Source organism: Symphalangus syndactylus, chromosome 24 (genome assembly GCF_028878055.3).
Source record: "Symphalangus syndactylus isolate Jambi chromosome 24, NHGRI_mSymSyn1-v2.1_pri, whole genome shotgun sequence".
NCBI classification, from domain to species: Eukaryota; Metazoa; Chordata; class Mammalia; order Primates; family Hylobatidae; genus Symphalangus; species Symphalangus syndactylus.
In genome coordinates this window covers 65,129,760-65,150,307 of record NC_072446.2, presented here as the reverse complement: position 1 = coordinate 65,150,307, position 20,548 = coordinate 65,129,760, and the positions used below count along the sequence as shown (strand labels likewise).

The 20,548-nt window shown below is 40.8% G+C and overlaps 1 long non-coding RNA gene across 1 annotated transcript in view; it reads left to right on the top strand.

Moving 5' to 3' along the window:
* The window catches only part of LOC129474345 (uncharacterized), a 126,132-nt gene that overhangs the window by 45,768 nt on the left and 59,816 nt on the right, over window positions 1-20,548 (top strand). Inside the window, exons 4-6 of the long non-coding RNA XR_008654524.2 lie at window positions 3,959-4,100; window positions 6,772-6,904; window positions 7,619-7,733. This is a non-coding gene — a long non-coding RNA (uncharacterized lncRNA). The remainder of the gene's footprint in view (window positions 1-3,958; window positions 4,101-6,771; window positions 6,905-7,618; window positions 7,734-20,548) is intronic.

Below are 20,548 nucleotides of genomic sequence, written 5' to 3'. Positions count from 1 at the left end.
CATGAAAAGTTAAACTTGGAAGAAAAGCATGTTCTGAATCATTTCTGCAAAGGAAAAAGCCATCTTGGAACTGTACATAGGAGCTAAAGCAAATGGAGGCTGCGTGATGATGAATCCAAATTCACCACATCTTCTTCCAGACTTGAGGGCTGACTGGGCCCCTGTGCCTACCACTCCCCCCAGCCCATGCTAATATCATACCCTTTGCAGTGCGGAGGAAAGACTGCCTTGACCCAGTTGCAGAGAGCTCGGAGGAGGGAGGCACCTGCCCAAGGGAATGAGCTCAGATCCTCTGATAATGGTGCAGCTGGAGGCCTGGCGAAGGTCCATGAGGGTCACCATCAAGGGCTTTTGTCCTGCTGAAGGGTGTGTTGTCCAAGCACCTCGGGTGGGTGCTGGGAATGTTCATAACTCATTCCCGATTGTGTTCATTCCATGTGCTGACTAATTATTTTGAGACTTAGTCAGAGGGAAGGGTTTTGGCTGTTCCCTTCTGTGCACAAAACATGAGCCTCCACTCTCACTAGTAGGGAGAGTCAGCCCTTTTCTCCATCATCAGGCAGGTTTACAAATCTCTGCTGTAAGACTGGCCACCCCTCTGTCCAACCTTCCACTCCCTCAAAGTTCCTTGGTGCCCTTGCTAGAATAGGCCTGAGTGCGCAGTATGCAGAAATCTCTAGGGATTCTTCCATTCTCTTCTCTCCCTTCTCAGCATGCCACCCCATACAGGGGTAAGAAAGGGAGTTCGGGCTCCTTCAGTTTCCATCCTATCCAACAACTTGGTGGCTCCCAATTAGATTAGCTCAGAGAAAAGAAAACCTCCAACGAGTTCCCACAAGCCAAGGGCTGGGCCCCCTCCCTGGTGCCACTGGGTCACCTAGCCTTCACTTTTTTTGAGTGTGTGTGTGTGTGTGTGTGTGCGCGTGTGTGTGTGTGTTTAATATGGCAGTTCAGGCTTGAAAACCAGTACGTTTGGAAATATAAACTAGATGAAAACAAGCTATAATGAAAGTGAAAAAAAAAAAGATATCAGTTTACTGTTGATTGAAAATCAGGACCAGATGAGATTGGGAGGCTCTGGGCATTTAATTTGCTAGAGGAGGTCACTTCTTGGAGAAAACCAGGCCCAGCCTACATTGGCTTCCCATCAGCAATATTGTGTTTATTTATTTGTGCCCTTCCCTAGTTTGTGGAGGGAAATAATGAGCCAGCTGGTTTTCAGTTCTTTCTGCCTTTCTATATCATGGAGTGCTTCATTTCATTTCATTCTGTTTGGAAAGGTGGGTGGATAGGAAAGAACATCAGCATGACTAGTAACCCAAGATTCCAGTTTGTTTCCTAAAAACCATGGGATGCTCGAGAGGGAAAGAGAGGTGTCAGGAATGAAGCATCAGTCAAGCAAATTAACAAATCCATTACCTCAAGTTGCCTTTTTATTTTTGTGGTAACAACATAAAATCTACTATAAAATCTACCCCCTTAGCAAGGTTTCAGTGTATAATACAATATTATTAGCTATAGTCCTCAAGGACAAAGAAATTTTGGTATGTATATGCAATGGAATATTATTAGACCTTAAGAAAGAATATCTTGCCATTTGCAACAATATGGATGAAGCTGGCGAACGTTATTTATATGTTCTTTTTTAGCATCAGCGCAAAACCACTATCACATAACACAATTAATATTAATTCTTTAGCATCATCGAATATGCAGTTGGTGTTCAGTTTTCCTTGATTGTCTCAAAAATGTCTTTTACAGTTGGCTTTCCAATCAGAATCCAAATAAAGTCCATGTATCTTTAATTTTCTATATAGACATTTAATATTTTTAGTACTTAATTTGTTTATTGTCTTGTTAATTAGTTTGTTAATCATCTGTATGCACCCTTTAAAGCCGCATGAAAATGGAAGTTACATGTTCTAACAAGACTGAGTCATAAATATACAAAGACAACCTTTTTTTTAGATGAATTAAAAAATGTTGAATCAGCTTTATTTAGAGTAATTTACCAAGTAAAAGTAGACTAAAAATGTGTTTACTTTTAAAATCTCTAATTCTATCAGCACCTAGCAGAAGAATTTCAGATTCTTTTGAGCAGGACTTCAAGTTAATTCATATAAAATTATGTAACAGGAATGTTTTTCTCCATTGTCACAAATATTATAGGAGTTACAATTCAATCTTTTAATGAATTATTACTCTGAAATAGCAGGTAGCTGAAAAGACAATCTGTAGGGATATGAGGAAGTGTTGATGAAATCTCAAGGTTATATATCCTACTATCATTCCAGAAATAGTATGCTTGCAGTTTATTTCTTGTAAATTCAAGAAAATCTTACAAAATTCTTATGAGACTGAGTGATTCAAAACCTCTTTCCTTTCAGGCTCGTGCAAAATTCTCACAGGTGATCTAAAAATGCAAATTTTGATTCATGGGACAAGTAGAATCCTTCAGATCTTGTAGTTGGCTTGAGTGCTAGTATATGGCCTATAGTATTAAGGAGAAATGGAGAAAAAAGCATGAAAAGACAAAAGACTATTTATTTGAGCCTCAGGAAGAAACTTGGAAAAAAACTCAGTTTCTACCTTCTTAATTCAAACACCTATTAAAAGACTAATGACTTATATAATATAGCATTAGAATATCTATGCACAAACACACACATTTTCATTATTTTGCCCACATTATGCATGTGACCTCTGTACATAAAATATAAAAGAACGTCAGAAATAGCAAAGTTGCCAAGATCACACAGAGACTGCTATTTTAGATGATCTAAAAAATTTTAATGATCGCACACATAGATCTGAGAGATGCAGAGGCACACAGCTGTAGCCTTAGAACCCAGCTTTATTTACCATCTGTCTGTTAGCACCATGAATCTTGGCTGAGAGAGCTGCTCTGCAGATCTGAGAATTCTGTCTTCTTTTCCAAGCACCCTGGGCTGAGTTTTTCAGGGCATTAATGGAACCTGGAAGTAATGTTTCCCTGCTCCCAAACTTGGGGCAAAACAAGGGCAGGTTGTTAACTTGAAGGCAGGTTATTAACTTAGTTATGGGCTCTTCATATGCTTTTGCTTGTAACTGTGTGGCAGACTAGACATTTAGTCATTTACCTTCTGTAAGGGAAGTCACTTAAAGTAGATGCTCAAGGAATCTCACGTCCAAATAGGGTCATCGCTGCATTTGGTGGGAGAAAAAAAGGACTGTATTTTTGCTGGCTAATGCGGCATTTCTAGATGTTCATTAAGCTGTTAAAAAATGTGAAATGATGACTCACTGTGAAGCCCTCCCAACCCCCTTCCCTGCTCCAATTTGCCTGCGGCTTGAAGGAATGTATACTGACTTGAGTTAAAGAAGAAACTTGTGGTTTCCATTATAGTCTGTAAACATCGATTGCTGAAAGCCTCAAGTGTGCTATCATCTCCTGCCACACACATGCTTTATATACAGTTCATCTTGGAAAACAGATTGGGAGAGCACCGTGTTTACAACTCCAGAGTAACCCAACTAATGGGGGGCTGGTCTGCCTGGGGGTCTCGAGACCCTCACCGTTAACAGCGGAGGTCCCCTCTGATGTCTTTTAAGCCAAAGTATCAAGAGAGAAGCCAAGGACAAGTCTCATTAAAGAAAGATCTTCCTGGTACCCACAGTGGTTCTTTGCTGCTTTATCATCAGCAAAAGAGACATACAAAAATCTTTGCTTTTCTTTTAGGTTGTATCCTTAGGCCTTATTCTTGAAGTCATTGAAAAGTTGGTTTGTCTATTATTTCCAAGGCCACTGGCAATGCTATCATTTTTGATTAACGATTAGTTTATAGCTGAGTAGTATACCATGGTTAGGTGATGGTTATATTGAAAGCCCAGATTTCAGCACTATATAATATAGCCATGTAACAAAATTGCATTTGCACCACCTAAATCCATTTTTTAAAAGTTTAATTTAATTATGCAGGAGTGGCAGCAGAATGCAAACCATCCAGGGAATTATTCTGGTAGTGCCTGATGGATTTAAATAATACCAAGAGAAAGACTGCAGAGGGTATCCTGAGATTTGCATGACATCCTGACCAGGGTTGATAAGAAGAGCTAAATGGGTAAGTTTCTTCTGGAAGGAGAAATTATGAATGTGGTATAGGTAGAAAAAGTACAAGATGCAGCATCAGAGGATTCGAATGTGCCTTCTGGCTTTGACATTCAGTGGCTTTGTGACCTGGGGCACTGCTTCTTAGATATTAACATGGGTACATATCTCCTGGGGGGTTTGTTAAATGCAGATTCTGATTCAGTAGGTGTGGGTGGGGCCTAAGGTTGCCCACCCTGATCATCCTGCACCTGGCTGTGAGAAATAGAGAATCTGGCAAGTCTCCTAACCCATGTAAGTCTCAGTTTCTTCTTTAATAAAATGGGGTTTAGAATGGTGCCAAACTTCCAGGGTTATTGGGACTCACAGCACTGGTAAGAGTTCCTGGCACAGGCACTGGCATGGAGAAGACAAGTATTGGATATTGGCTTTGGGATCCCAGAATGTTAGTGATTAGTGATGGAATACATCTGAGAAAGGACCTAGTTTTAACCCCTCATTTCACAGGTAAAGAAAGCAAGGTATGTGTATGGGCTCAGTAAGACATGACAACTGTGCCTGCTCTTTGAGTCTAAACAGAGGTCCAGTGGACAGAGGTGTCTGGTTTGTATTTATGGTGGGTGTGACTTGAGTCTCTGGCAACATCTGACCTATGATTTGATATAAAATGAATCATTGTTGCAAATATTTCACTTCCCTGCTCTTTCTCCACCCCCCTTTATTTATTTATTTATTTATTTATTTATTTGTTTGTTTATTTTAATAAACTAAGGCAGTCCTATGACAGGCCATGCTAATATCTTTTATTCCAAACAGAATGGGCTAGGAGTCAGTGATTTAATGCATGTGGAGCTAAAAGTGTTTGCTTTTCCCTGATGTCTCCCTTCCCACCCCTCTTGACTCTGAGCTCTCACGATCCTTTCCTAAGCTCTTAAGAATGCTAGGCAGGCTAGCTGTCATCCTCAATCAAATAACATGATCAGTAAACACTATAAAATTATACCTTTCTGCTTTGCAGTAGTGGAGAAGGTACTAATGATGCAATGAAAGCTAATTAAAAACTCGTAAATCTCACAGTCTTTTGAGTTTGGTGAGTGGCTAACAAGAAAGGGTTGATTCCACAGCCTGCTTACTAAGAACTCAATGGTCCTTGTTAGGAAGTAGCTCTCACTGTCTGCTTCTCTTTACTGAGACTTGTACGGTTGTTGAAAGAACCACCACATGGCTCAGCTTTGAGGAGGGCCATGCTTGCTAGGTTTCCCAGTTTTTAGTCTTGTATTTGCTATAACTCACTCTCAGCTGTCAGAGCCAGTTGTCTATGAGTATGATGCTAATGATGTTGGAGTCTTCATCCCAGGCATGTGTGTAGGACTCCATACAAAAAGGCAGTTTATTCTCTGACCTAAGACTACACAGCTCATGATGGCCTAATTTCCTTGAACATAAGGAGGTCCAGGAAAGAGAGCAGATGGCTGGCTTGATGGACCCTGAAACCTCTGCTGGGCAGAAAGAAGACCCATGTGCTGGGAAACATGGGTCAGTTACCTCATCATAGTTTATAAAGGGTAGCCCACAGCAGTAGATGAAGGGAAATAGGGAGATAGTGTGTTCTTCAAGGGATGGCAGAGGGAGATATATGGGTTTAGGGCAAGCCATAGGATTGAATAATAGAGATGGCTGGGGATAATGGGACCCCAAACCTGAATATGAATAGTAGTATCTTCACTTCCTGCTTATTGTTTCAGGAGGGCAATTACTAACTTTACCTGGTCTGAAGTCCTACCTGACCAATATATAGATCTTAAAGCACCATCTGAGGACTTCTAGACTCTGAGGGTCTTAAGCATATGACCCTGGTGAGTGATAAAAATGTAGGAAGTCAGTAAGTCTGACTGTAGAGGCCCCATTGCTTTGTAGAAACAATGATTAGCAACCAGCAGAGTGGATGTGGAAGATTGCAAAAATGGCCCGAATTCTTCACCCTTCCTGTTTGTTCTCCCATCTCTTGAATCTGAGCTGGCCTTACGAGTTGCTTTGGCCAACAGTCTAGTGAAAGTGATAGTGTGACATGTCTAAGTCAAGGATACAAGAAGCCTTGAACACTTCCACTTGTTCTCTGGGACTCCTGTGACCATCATGTAAACTTCCTGCAGGAAGATGAATCATGGAGAATAGCCATCCCAGTTAAATCCATCATAGACTACACAGGCCCCGGTAGGTCTATCCTGTAATGGGGCAGATATGTGAGCAAGTCCCATGAAGATCAGTTTAGCCCATCCAAGAGCAGAGGAACCCATATATTTGTGAACTAAATAAATTCTTGTTTTTTTTTCTTTCAACATTTCTTAATGAGAAATTTCAAACATACAGAAAAGTTAAAAGAATTGTAGAGTGAACAACCATATACCTGATATTTTACTGTTTATTTTTTTAAATCACATATCCAACCATCCACCACCCATCCTTCCATTCATCCATCAATCCATTTCCTTTTTTCATGGTGATTGTTGTTTTAAGCTACTAAATTTGGGGATGATTTGTTATACAATAATTATTTTTGATAGTAGGTAACTGATACCAATGACATAATATAAAAGAAAGCTTACTTTGGGAAATAAGTGAAGATTCCAAGAATGAAGTGGCTGATTTGGGCTTCTTTGCATAACAGTGTTTTCTTACTAAAGGGTACTGATGAGATCTACTCTTCTGGGAAGAAGAATTTTGACCAGAAGTTGTGAAATGGCTCAGGGTTTATCTGCAAGCAGAGGACCCTTACCAGACTGTATTACTTCCCCATGCTTTGTGACTCCCCAGCAGGTAGGAATCCTCATGACTTTTTGACTAGAAGAGTAGATACTTAGAAAGCAGCTGTCCATGGGGATGAGGGGGAGGATTGTCCCTTACGTATGCACTCACTTCCATGGCTTCTAAGTGCTTCACATGTATATGCTCATTTTTACGTCAATCTCATGAGGAAAGTGTCTTGTAGATTTGGAAATCAAATCTCAGAGAGGTTTTTCATCTGCCCAATGTCAGTTTAAGGTCAATCTAAGACTCAAACCCAGGCTTGTACGTGTTACGTTCCAATGCTCTTTCCATACTAAACTTTCCTTTTTCATTGTCATAAAAAAAAAAAAAAGAAGAAGAAGAAGTATGGCAAGTGAAATTTGGCATAAGAAAGATGAAAAAAGAGAAAAGAGGCATTGGGGATACATGATAAGTGACTGATTTATTCTAAACTTGTTCCTATCAAGAAATATTTATCTCAGCTATTTCCAAATGTCTGGCACTGTGCTGGGTTTGTTGACTGGCACGAGTTGTGGAAACCAGCTTTGTCCTGAGAAACTTGCTGTCCAAGTTGATGTGAAAAGACACAGGGCAAATGACTCTGGTATTGGCATCTCAGACTCACAGCTCACCTCTGATTTCAGCCCACATGAGGGGGACAGTTCCATGAACTAAAGGCTCAACTCCAGCTGTCAGCTTCTCATTTCAAGGGTATGCTGTGTGGCTTTCTCTTTTCTGTCCCAGGGCTTTCTGCCAAGCCATGGCAACTTGAGGTCATTTGGCTTTGAAGTGCCACTCAGAAGACTTGTGGAATCAATACCCCTGAAGGTGATGCTCAACCAGTGAGGGATGAGATCCGGTGAGTAGATACTCCAGCTGCCTACCTTTTACTCTGACAATTCTGGGAGGTATTTGCCTGCTTCTTAGTGTACCTCATAGAACTGAGCCTTGGTGTCTACAGCAGCAACCTTGATAATGCATTCTTGTGTTAGCTTTTCCTCCCTCCCTATCTCATTCTCTCTGTTCTCTGACTCCTGATTCCAAGGCCTTTTCCCCAAAAAGCCAACTAAGTTTACATCTTGTTTCAGGTTCTGCTTTCCCACAGCTAAGACAAAAAAGACAAAACATATTCTTACAAATAAAATCATGAATAATATGGTAATACAATATTATGAGACAGTATGACATGAAAGACAGATACTTATGTATATACACCATATATAGCAGCTGATACAGGGATTTAAGAACAAGAAAACTCTAAAAACACTGGGGTCACTGGAGTCAAGACTTTAAGTGAGAATATGATTTCAATACATTGTTAAATGGAATTCTGGGCATGGGAATCTGTGGGAGGGAATTTTTCTGGGATTCTTACAAACCTCTTTTTTTTATGCTTTACTAAATGTCAGCCATTAACAGTGCTGAAGTATCTAGTGGAAACTTTAATTACCAAGTGCCCACCATAAAATAATGACTTGTTGACTGCTAATGCTATGTGAAACCCAAGTTGTTTTCATTTTTTTCTATCTTTGATTGTGGCATAACTTTATTAGGGTTGACCCCTTATATTTTAGAAATGATCATATAGCTCCATTCCATGGTAGGATATTTATGAGCACATTCAATGCCAAAATTACTAAATTATATAAAGTCCTATGGACAAGCGGGATGGGAAAGCCAGGGCTGGGTTGTGATCGAACTTGTCACTCAAAGAGAAGGGCAAATGCCATGTGGCTTTTAAATCAAAACCAGATGGCAAACAGTATTTGGTAGGTCTTGGTTCTTCTCCAGTTGTCTGATGCTCAGAAGTCTGAAGAAAAGTGGAGATATTTTTGCCACAGTGAAATTCTGGCATTTGTAGCTTGTTGCCTTGATTTCCATCATGAAGGATTCGTTTTGAAGCATAACTCACAGAGGAGGCCGTGAGGAAAAGCTCGAAAGAGAGGGTGGTCCCCTTGGGTCAGCGATTAGGCTAGAGAAAGGGCAGGGTGGGGTGATTTGGGCTGCAGCTTCCTATATAGTGCTGGGTCTTGTTTTAAGCAGACAGCCTTATTTTGTAGGATTAATTTCTCTCTTGCTCTTCATCAGCCCAGTGCTTGAAAGGCAAGGAAGTCACAGAGGAAAAGAAAGGAAATTCATAAGGGAAAGAAAATATCTGCATATCACAGAGAGCATAAACAAAATGTAAAACTTTAATAATAGGCACCCATAGGCAGATGAAAACAGATGAAGTGAAATCTCCTCCACCACCTCCCAAGTTACCACATCTGCACAACTATCTGTTGAAAACATTTTAAAAGCTCCAAACATTAACTATTTTGTTCTTTTCAGAGTTTATAACCTTTTCCCTTTTTGCTCAGCTGTGTTCTAATGACTTTTTTTTTTGTTAAAGAGCATTGGTTTATGAGAACAGGATGTTTGTATTAAATATTAAATCGTCAAGGCATCCTTCAGCTGAAGGTCCCAGCTTGGCTTCAGTTTTGATTGAAATAGACAAACCTATGTTCCTACAGAACTACAGAGAGTACAAAGAGTTTGTCAAATCTTGATAGTGGAACCTGGCATTGGGCCAAGAACAGAATAATTGGTTAAAGTCTGCGTAGTTCTTTGAAGATGCAAAGTACTGTGTAATTCTAAGTAGTATTGAAAGTTGAGCCAGCCCTTGAGGGCCTGATTCTAGGGGACAGCAGACTATACACCTCCCCGAAGGTCTTTTGAGGAGCAAAGTTATTGTCTTGTGTAGATGAACTGAACTCTTCATGGGAGCCATCTGGGTTCTAGAAATTGTCCTCCAGCTCTGGGGTATCTACTCTCACTCCTTCTTGGAGACTTAATTACAGTCTCAGTGTCATCTTTGGCTTTCAGGTCTCTGCAATGTCCTGGAAGGTATCCTGTATTTCACATGAAAACATTCTGGGTGTAAGAGGTAGGACTCTGAGAAAACAGTCAAATATTGTATATCTTTGGGCTTTCCAACTAGTCTCTGATAAAACAGACTTTAAACCAACAAAGATAAAAAAAAAAAAGACAAAGAAGGGCATTACATAATGGTAAAGGGATCAATGCAACAAGAAGAGCTAACTATCCTAAATGTATATGCACCCAATACAGGAGCACCCAGATTCATAAAACAAGTTTTTAGAGACCTACAAAGAGACTTAGACTCTCACACAATAAGAGTGGTATACTTTAACACATCACTGTCAATATTAGACAGATCAATGAGACAGATAATTAACAAGGATATTCAGGACTTTGAACTCAGCTCTGGACCAAGGGGACCTAGTAGACATCTACAGCACTCTCCACCCCAAATCAACAAAATATACGTTCTTCTCAGCACTGTATCACACTTACTATAAAATTGACCACATAATCAGAAGTAAAACACTCCTTAACAAATGTAAAGGAGCAGAAAATGTAACAAACACTCTCTCAGACCATGGTGCAATCAAGGATAGAATTCAGGATTAAGAAACTCACTCAACACTGCACAACTGGGAAGGAGAAGCCAAGATGGCCAAATAGGAGCAGCTCTGGTCTACAGCTCCCAGTGTGAGCAATGCAGAAGACGATGATTTCTGCATTTCCAACTGAGGTAATGGGTTCATCTCACTGGGGAGTGCCAGACAGTAGGTGCAGGACAGTGGGTGCAGTGCACCATGTGTGCGAGCCGAAGCAGGGCAAGGCATTGCCTCACCTGGGAAGCACAAGGGGTCAGGGAATTCCCTTTCCTAGTCAAAGAAAGCAGTGACAGACAGCACCTGGAAAATTGGGTCACTCCCACCCTAATACTGTGCTTTTCCAATGGGCTTAAAAACTGGCACACCAGGAGATTATATCCCACACCTGGCTCAGAGGGTCCTACGCCCACGGAGTCTTGCTCATTGCTAGCAGGCAGTCCGAGATCAAACTACAAGGCAGCAGGGAGGATGGGGGAGGGGCGCCCACCATTGCGGAGTTAGTTGTTTGATTAGTTAAACAAAGCGGCGGGGAAGCTCGAACTGGGTGGAGCCCAACACAGCTCAAGGAGGCCTGCCTGCCTCTGTAGGCTCCACCTCTGGGGGCAGGGCATAGACAAACAAAAAGACAGCAGTAACCTCTGCAGACTTAAGTGTCCCTCTCTGACAGCTTTGAAGAGAGTAGTGGTTCTCCCAGCATGCAACTTGAGATCTGAGACCGGGCAGACTGCCTCCTCAAGTGAGTCCGTGACCCCCGAGTAGCCTAACTGGGAGGCACTCCCCAGTAGGGGCGGACTGACACCTCACATGGCCGGGTACTCCTCTGAGACAAAACTACCAGAGGAACAATCAGGCAGCAGCACCTGCGGTTCACCAATATCCACTGTTCTGCAGCCACTGTTGCTGATACCCAGGCAAACAGCGTCTGGAGTGGACCTCTAGCAAATTCCAACAGACCTGCAGCTGAGGGTCCTGTCTGTTAGAAGGAAAACTAACAGACAGAAAGGACAGCCACACCAAAAACCCATCTGTACATCACCATCATCAAAGACCAAAGGTAGATAAAACCACAAAGATGGGAAAAAAACGGAGCAGAAAAACTGGAAACTGTAAAAATCAGAACGCCTTTCCTCCTCCAAAGGAACACAGCTCCTCACGAGCAATGGAACAAAGCTGGACGGAGAATAACTTTGACAAGTTGAGAGAAGGCTTCAGACAATCAAACTACCCTGAGCTACAGGAGGAAATTCAAACCAATGGCAAAGAAGTTAAAAGCTTTGAAAAAAAATTAGACAAATGGATAACTAGAATAATCAATGCAGAGAAGTCCTTAAAGGACCTGATGGAGCTGAAAACCAAGGCACGAGAGCTATGTGATGAATGCAGAAGCCTCAGTAGCTGATGCAATCAACTGGAAGAAAGCGTATCAGTGATGGAAGACAAAATGAATGAAATGAAGAAGAGGAGAAGTTTAGAGAAAAAAGAATAAAAAGAAATGAACAAAGCCTCCAAGAAATATGGGACTATGTGAAAAGACCAAATCTACATCTGATTGGTGTACCTGAAAGTGACGGGGAGAATGGAACCAAGTTGGAAAACACTCTGCAGGATGTTATCCAGGAGAACTTCCCCAATCTAGCAAGGCAGGCCAACATTCAAATTCAGGAAATACAGAGAACGCCACAAAGATACTCCTCGAGAAGAGCAACTCCAAGACACATAATTGTCAGATTCACCAAGGTTGAAATGAAGGAAAAAATGTTAAGGGCAGCCAGAGAGAAAGGTCAGGTTACCCACAAAGGGAAGCCCATCAGACTAACAGCAGATCTCTCAGCAGAAACTCTACAAGCCAGAAGAGAGTGGGGACTAATATTCAGTGTTCTTAAAGAAAAGAATTTTCAACCCAGAATCTCATATCCAGCCAAACTAAGCTTCATAAGTGAAGGAGAAATAAAATGCTTTACAGACAAGCACATGCTGAGAGATTTTGTCACCACCAGGCCTGCCCTAAAAGAGCTCCTGAAGGAAGCACTAAACATGGAAAGGAACAACCGGTACCAGCCACTGCAAAAACATGCCAAATTGTAAAGACCATCAAGGCTAGGAAGAAACTGCATCAACTAATGAGCAAAATAACCAGCTAACATCATAATGACAGGATCAAATTCACACATAACAATATTAACTTTAAATGTAAATAGGCTAAGTGCTCCAATTAAAAGACACAGACTGGCAAATTGGATAAAGAGTCAAGACCCATCAGTGTGCTGTATTCAGGAAACCCATCGCACGTGCAGAGACACACACAGGCTCAAACTAAAGGGATGGAGGAAGATCTACCAAGCAAATGGAAAACAAAACAAGGCAGGGGTTGCAATCCTAGTCTCTGATAAAACAGACTTTAAACCAACAAAGATCAAAAGAGACAAAGAAGGCCATTACATAATGGTAAAGGGATCAATTCAACAAGAAGAGCTAACTATCCTAAATATATATGCACCCAACACAGGAGCACCCAGATTCATAAAGCAAGTCCTTAGTGACCTACAAAGAGACTTAGACTCCCACACAATAATAATGGGAGATTTTAACACCCCACTGTCAACATTAGACAGATCAATGAGACAGAAAGTTAACAAGGATACCCAGGAATTTAACTCAGCTCTGCACCAAGTGGACCTAATAGACATCCACAGAACTCTCCACCCGAAATCAACAGAATATACATTCTTTTCAGCACCACACCACACCTACTCCAAAATTGACCATGTAGTTGGAAGTAAAGCACTCCTCAGCAAATGTAAAAGAACAGAAATTATAACAAACTGTCTCTCAGACCACAGTGCAATCAAACTAGAACTCAGGATTAAGAAACTCACTCAAAACTGCTCAACTACAGGGAAACTGAACAACATGCTCCTGAATGACTACTGGGTAAATAATGAAATGAAGGCAGAAATAAAGATGTTCTTTGAAACCAACAAGAACAAAGACACAACATACCAGAATCTCTAGGACACATTCAAAGCAGTGTGTAGAGGGAAATTTATAGCACTAAATGCCCACAAGAGAAAGCAAGAAAGATCTAAAATTGACACCCTAACATCACAATTAAAAGAACTAGAAAAGCAAGAGCAAACACATTCAAAAGCTAGCAGAAGACAAGAAATAACTAAGATCAGAGCAAAACTGAAGGAAATAGAGACACAAAAAACCCTCCAAAAAATTAATTAATCCAGGAACTGGTTTTTTGAAAAGATCAACAAAATTGATAGACTGCTAGCAAGACTAATAAAGAAGAAAAGAGAAAAGAATCAAATAGATGCAATAAAAAATGATAAAGGGGATATCATCACCAATCCCACAGAAATACAAACTACCGTCAGAGAATACTACAAACACCTCTATGCAAATAAACTAGAAAATCTAGAAGAAATGGATAAATTCCTTGACACATACGTCCTCCCAAGACTAAACCAGGAAGAAGTTGAATCTCTGAATAGACCAATAACAGGCTCTGAAGTTGAGGCAATAATCAATAGCTTACCAACCAAAAAAATCCAGGACCAGATGGATTCACAGCCGAATTCCACTAGAGGTACAAAGAGGAGCTGGTACCATTCCTTCTGAAACTATTCCAATCAACAGAAAAAGAATCCTCCCTAACTCATTTTATGAGGCCAGCATCATCCTGATACCAAAGCCGGGCAGAGATACAACCAAAAAAGAGAATTTTAGACCAATGTCCTTGATGAACATTGATGCAAAAATCCTCAATAAAATACTGGCAAACCGAATCCAGCAGCACATCAAAAAGCTTATACACCATGATCAAGTGGGCTTCATCCCTGGGATGCAAGGCTGGTTCAACATATGTAAATCAATAAATGTAATCCAGCATATAAACAGAACCAAAGACAAAAACCACATGATTATCTCAATAGATGCAGGAAAGGCCTTTGACAAAATTCAACAACCCTTCATGCTAAAAACTCTCAATAAATTAGGTATTGATGGGACGTATCTCAAAATAATAAGAGCTATCTATGACAAACCCACAGCCAATATCATGCTGAATGGGCAAAAACTGGAAGCATTCTCTTTGAAAACGGGCACAAGACAGGGATGCCCTCTCTCACCGCTCCTATTCAACATAGTGTTGGAAGTTCTGGCCAGGGCAATTAGGCAGGAGAAGGAAATAAAGGGTATTCAACTAGGAAAAGAGGAAGTCAAATTGTCCTTGTTTTCAGATGACATGATTGTATATCTAGAAAACCCCACTGTCTCATCCCAAAATCTCCTCATGATAAGCAACTTCAGCAAAGTCTCAGGATACAAAATCAATGTACAAAAATCACAAGCATTCTTATACACCAATAACAGACAAACAGAGAGCCAAATCATGAGTGAACTCCCATTCACAATTGCTTCAAAGAGAATAAAATACCTAGGAATCCAACTTACAAGGGATGTGAAGGACCTCTTCAAGGAGAACTACAAACCACTGCTCAATGAAATAAAAGAGGATACAAACAAATGGAAGAACATTCCATGCTCATGGGTAGGAAGAATCAATATCATGAAAATGGCTGTACTGCCCAAGGTAATTTATAGATTCAATGCCATCCCCATCAAGCTACCAATGACTTTCTTCACAAAGTTGGAAAATACTACTTTAAAGTTCGTATGGAACCAAACAAGAGCCCTCATCACCAAGTCAATCCTAACCCAAAAGAACAAAGCTGGAGGCATCACACTACCTGACTTCAAACTATACTACAAGGCTGAGTAACCAAAACAGTGTGGTACTGGTACCAAAACAGAGATATAGACCAATGGAACAGAACAGAACCCTCAGAAATAATGCTGCATATCTACAACTATCTGATCTTTGACAAACCTGACAAAAACAAGCAATGGGGAAAGGATCCCCTATTTAATAAATGGTGCTGGGAAAACTGGCTAGCCATATGTAGAAAGTGAAACTGGATCCCTTCCTTACACCTTATACAAAAATTAATTCAAGATGGATTAAAGACTTACATGTTAGACCTAAAACCATAAAAACCCTAGAAGAAAACCTAGGCAATACCATTCAGGACATAGGCATGGGCAAGGACTTCATGTCTAAAACATCAAAAGCAATGGTAACAAAAGCCAAAATTGACAAATGGGATCTCATTAAACTAAAGAGCTTCTGCACAGCAAAAGAAACTACCATCAGAGTGAACAGGCAACCTAGAGAATGGGAGAAAATTTTTGCAACCTACTCATCTGACAAAGGGCTAATATCCAGCATCTACAATGAACTCAAACAACTTTACAAGAAAAAAACAAGCAACCCCATCAAAAAGTGGGCAAAGGACATAAACAGACACTTCTCAAAAGAAGACATTTATGCAGCCAAAAAACACATGAAAAGATGCTCATCATCACTGGCCATCAGAGAAATGCAAATCAAAACCACAATGAGATACCATCTCACACCCGTTAGAATGGTCATCATTAAAAAGTCACGAAACAACAGGTGCTGGAGAGGATGTGGAGAAATAGGAACACTTTTAGACTGTTGGTGGGACTGTAAACTAGTTCAACCATTGTGGAAGTCAGTGTGGCGATTCCTCAGGGATCTAGAACTAGAAATACCACTTGACCCAGCCATCCCATTACTGGGTATATACCCAAAGGATTATAAATCATGCTGCTATAAAGACACATATACACGTATGTTTATTGCGGCACTATTCACAATAGCAAAGACTTGGAACCAACCCAAATGTCCAACAACGATAGACTGGATTAAGAAAGTGTGGTACATATACACCATGGAATACTATGCAGCCATAAAAAATGATGAGTTCATGTCCTTTGTAGGGACATGGATGAAACTGGAAACCATCATTCTCAGCAAACTTTTGCAAGGACAAAAAAACCAAACGCCGCATGTTCTCACTCACAGGTGGGAATTGAACAATGAGAACAGATGGACACAGGAAGGGGAACATCATACACCAGGGTCTGTTGTGGGGTGGGGGGAAGGGGGAGGGGGGAGGGATAGCATGAGGAGACATACCTAATGCTAAATGACGAGTTAATGGGTGCAGCACACCAACATGGCACATGTATACATATGTAACAAACCTGCATGTTGTGCACATGTACCCTAAAACTTAAAGTATAATAATAATAAAATTTAAAAAAAAATAATAATAAAAGAAGACATTTATGCAGCCAACAAACATATGAAAAAAGCTCATCATCACTGGTCATTAGAGAAATGCAAATTTCTCTATCACAATGAGATACCATCTCACACCAGTTAGAATGGTGATCATTAAAATGTCATGAAACAACAGATGCTGGAGAGGATGTGGAGAAATAGGAACGCTTTTACACTGTTGGTGGGAGTGTAAATTAGTTCTACCATTGTGGAAGACAGTGTGGCAATTCCTCAAGGATCTAGAACTAGAAATACCATTTGACTCAGCAATTCCATTACCAGTTATATATCCAAAGGATTATAAATCATTCTACTACAAAGACACATGCACATGTATGTTTATTGCAGCAATATTCATGATAGCAAAGACTTGGAACCAACCCAAATGCCCATCAATGATAGACTGGATAAAGAAAATGTGGTACATATACACCATGGAATACTATGCAGCCATAAAAAAGGATGAGTTCATGTCTTTTGCAGGGACATGGATGATGCTGGAAACCATCTTTCTCAGCAAACTAACACAGGAACAGAAAACCAAGCACGGCATATTCTCACTCATAAGTGGGAGTTGAACAATGAGAAACATGGACACAGGGAAGGGAACATCACACACCAGGGCCTGCCGGGGGCAGGGGGTGGGGGTCAATGGGAGGGATAGCATTAGGAGAAATATCTAATGTAGATGATGGGTTGATGGGTGCAGCAAACCACCATGGCACATGTATACCTATGTAACAAACCTGAACATTCTGCACATGTATCCCAGAACTTAAAGTATTAAAAAAAAAACAAAAAACTAAGTAGATGCTCAGCTTGTGGCTTCTCTAAGTGGTTTTATTTCTTCTCTCTTTTCACCTGCGTTGTGGAGGCAGAGGCAGGCATGTAGGTTGGGAGTTGGGTTAGTGCTGGCTAATGGGATGCTAGCAGAAGGAGCATCTCCTTCAGGGAGAAAAACAAGGCACACTGCAGCCAGGGACGCTGACAAATGGATGGATTTGGCAGAGACCCTCCTTAGGGGACTCTGAGGCAGGCATTGTCAATAGAACTTTCGTTTCTGCAAATGACTATAATTGTCACATGGGAAATTTGCAGTTAAGGGTTTGGACTACCAATCTCAAGTGTCTGACTTTCCACCTGTTACTCCAACTGCCCTCTAGAGCCACCTACTCACTTTCTCTGTCCTCTGAGTCTACTGTCTCAGTGTCTGGTTCTTCTTAGTACTGCGACTATTTCCTCTGAGTGTTCTAAAACTTTGCTCCTTAATTCAGCTAAAACCTGGCTTCTTGTCACACGACCAGGAAAATTTAGGCATTTAGACACATTGAAGGGTGGGTAGAGCAGGACTTTATAGGGCGAAAAGGAAAAAAAAAAAAAAAAAAAACTCAGCAAAGCCAGATGGAGTTTCTGCTAAACCACTCCCACCTCCCAGATTGATTCCAGGGTCACCACAGGAACTGAAGAGTGCAAGCTCTGCCACTGCATAAGGTGCAAATTCTCCGTGGCTCCACCCACTTCCCCCGGTGTGCATGTTGGGCTCCAGTCTGCTGTTAGCAAGCCCAGGCAATCCCTGGGCAGATTCTATCATCTGCACAAAAGCATCTGATATAAACACTTGTGGAGCTAGTGGGAGATTCTCCAGAGACCCCTGTTTATCTGCCTAGGCATTTGGCTGTCTCATGAGTACCGCCTAGGCCTTCAGCCACGTCTAAGTGTCTCACAGAAGTGAGTATACACTCCTAAGGGTATATAATTCTATATTTTTGAAGTGTTATACACACTTCTGTGAATCTTTTGTAGTGTATGTGTGTGTATGTATAAATTTGTCTTTATGTATTTATTTCTACTCCTGCACTAGAAGTGGGATTATTACAAAGCTCAGTGTGGGTATTTCAGGGGAACACTCATCCCAAACCCTCTCTGCCATACATCCTTCAGCAACAGGATCTTTTGGGGTCTGCTGCCTTAAGCCATGGCTAGAAACTAGAGCTTGATGGTGGAATTGGTGTGTAGTGCTTTAGAACTAAAGGAGACCTTTCAGAAAGAAGTGTCAAGGAATAGCCCTATCTTGGCATGAGGCTACCCAAACTTTGATCCCAAATCTGGAAGATGTGGTTGGGAGAGGTGAATCTGGTGGAAGACCCTGGTATCTAATTCCCTGGCTGCTGCCATTCACAGTCAGTGAGTGGCAAGAGAACGCTATCCTGTGTCTATCAACAAATTCCAAAATTAGTTCCTTTTCATCTCTTGGCTCTCTCTTTGCCACAAAATCCAATATTAAATAAGGCCAGTCTTTGTAAGTGTTGTGATAAACTTTCCTGACATTGACAAACAATGCATGTAATTTAGGCCTTGACAATGAAATATTTGCTTTAGTAATCTTTGGGATGTAGTGTGTCTTTTTCTTCACTGAAGATAACTTTTCCTTTTTTCCCTCTTTTGGTCTGGTTAAATTTCCACTCCCAGATTCAAGGGTTTTTTCTGGCCGCCCGAGAAGTCAATTATCTCTGTAGTCTAAATCTTCAACCTCTTCATTAACCACAATTTCCTTCTTTTGTGACTTTGCCCAGATATCCTCTTTTCCAGCTTTTTTCTGCTTCTCCTCAGTCAGCATGGGCCAGGGGTCTTTCTCAGTAATGAACAAGACTATCCATTCCTTTTGGAGATAGTATCAGTTTATGCCAAATTCCAGTCAAATCCATGAGTGCGTTTTTCATACAATGGTGATTGGTTTACCCCATACGAACCAGGTAGCTAATCTCTAGAATTCCAAATTCTAGTTCTCTGGATTTAGAAATTAACTCAATATTATGAAATCAAATATATTGGAAGGTGAACAGGGAGGAGAAGGAAAACCAGATACATAATTTTATGTAATTGAAGAAATACCTAAATGTCTTCCACCATTGCAGTGCACCTCCTTGAAGGTAACATAAGTGAACTCTTCCATAACATCTGTTTCGAACTTTGCATCTTTTTCATGTTGCTCTACCCTCCTTGATTCTAGCGAGGATGATAAGTGGAAATATGAAAAACCATGAGAAAGGCTGTGCTTGCGATATTGCCAGCCTGACTGGAAACAGGAAATACCAGGAATCTTATAATAAATGTGGAGACTTCCAGCCTAATTTCACAGTCTCAGAAGTTTGAATAGAGGTTAGACTAGGCTGCAAATCTTGGGCGTACATTTCAACAAAACTTCCGGTCACATGGTGACCCACCCTGTGTCAGAGGAGTTGCCTGTGAAATTCAGTCTTGGTTAACTAAATTCTGAGATAGCAAAATCCCAATGCCCTTCAACTTTTTGAGGAGATCATAAATATAAGGTGAAATTTGCCAAAGTTGGACGATGAGATGGAGACAGTGTCACCTTGATAATTCTTCAAAGCCAATTAGAAAACCTTTTGCTGTGGCTTAGATAAAGCCCTACTAGAAAAGGGGGAAGAATTTGGACAATTACTACTCACAGTAGCAGTACTGGCATCATCTGAGAGCTTCTAGGTCCCAAACCACACCTGCTGAATCAGAGTCTGTGTTTTCATAAAATATTCTAGCGATTTGTATGCACAGTGAAGTATAAAAAGTGCTAACCTGGAAGACTCCTGAGAGTTCTTTGAAAGTTCAGTATTTTCTACTTGGTGTGTGAATGATGAATAGTTTCTGTAGGTAGTTAAATACCTATGCAATACTAGCTATCTAGTGTAGATAGTATAGTTTCTACACTGCCTTCTACACCTTCCATAATCTGAAGAATACCATAACCCTTTCCTTCAATTAATTCTCCCGGTTTGAACCTGTGTGTGTGTATATATATATTTCCCCTGCTACTGTGTAGCAAATTATAATAAATCTAGCAGCTTAAAACAACATACATTTATTGTCTCACAGTTTCCATGGGTTAGAAGTCTGGATATGGGTTAGCTAGGGCCTCTGGTCAGGGTCTCATCAGGCTGAAATGAAGGTGTCAGTGGGGGGCTTCTCTCTCATTTG